We start from the raw sequence: 940 nt of genomic DNA on the forward strand, positions 1-940 counted from the left end.
GGGGGGGGGGGGGGGGGGGGGGGGGGGGGGGGGGGGGGGGGTAGCAGTGCCGGGTGGGCGTTGGGGGGGGGAGGGGGAAGGCAGGTCCCTGTGGTTTGTCCTTTGAAAACCTGTACCCTAGCATGAATCAAAGCTGAGTTCTTTGGGGAACGGGACAGCACTCCTAACAGAATAAGCTCCTCCATCCCAGACACAACCTCTGCGTGATGGTGTGGGCATCGGGTCTTCAGGGTCCAGGCCAGCAAGAGACAGGCAGAGGGGAGGCAGGCAGATGGCTTTGTGATGGCGTCCAGGCTTGGACATCAGAATGGGGGTGCCTTAGTGTTGGTCCTGCCCCTCGCTTAGCTCTTTGATCCTGACCTTGGCAGGGAACGTGAGGGGAGTACATTCTACAACCCGCAAGACTCCAAGGGGCCTGATTTTTGTGTGTCTTATCCTCAGAAAGTTCTCCAGTCAAAACTTGGCATAACTTGAGCTAGTGGTGGGTGTGTCTAGAAGGACTTCGTAACAGGAGCCCCTTACTATCTCATCTGAAGGAAGGTGTATCCCCCAAGTTAAGATGAAGCCCTAACCCCTAGTGCCTCAGAATGTGACTGTACTTGGAGACGGGCCTTTTAAGAGGTGATTTGTTAAAATGAGGCCATTAGGACGGACCCTACTCCAATCTAGACTAGTGTCATAGGGAAAGGAGAGGAGGACAGACAGAAGGACACCAGGGACTGGAGTGCACAGAGAAAGCCCAAGGGCAGAGGCATCATCAGAAGACACCAACCCTACCAACACCTTGAGCTTGGACTTCCAGCCACAGAAGTGGAAGAAAATACATCGTTTCAGCTACCCAGTCTAGCAAACTAATACAGAAGGTTATATCCACTTTATATTTTGACCACTGCCTACCATGATTCAGAATGGTAAGTGAATACAATAAACCGAAAGGCTG

The sequence above is a fragment of the Neomonachus schauinslandi genome, chromosome 13, assembly GCF_002201575.2.
Source record: "Neomonachus schauinslandi chromosome 13, ASM220157v2, whole genome shotgun sequence".
NCBI classification, from domain to species: Eukaryota; Metazoa; Chordata; class Mammalia; order Carnivora; family Phocidae; genus Neomonachus; species Neomonachus schauinslandi.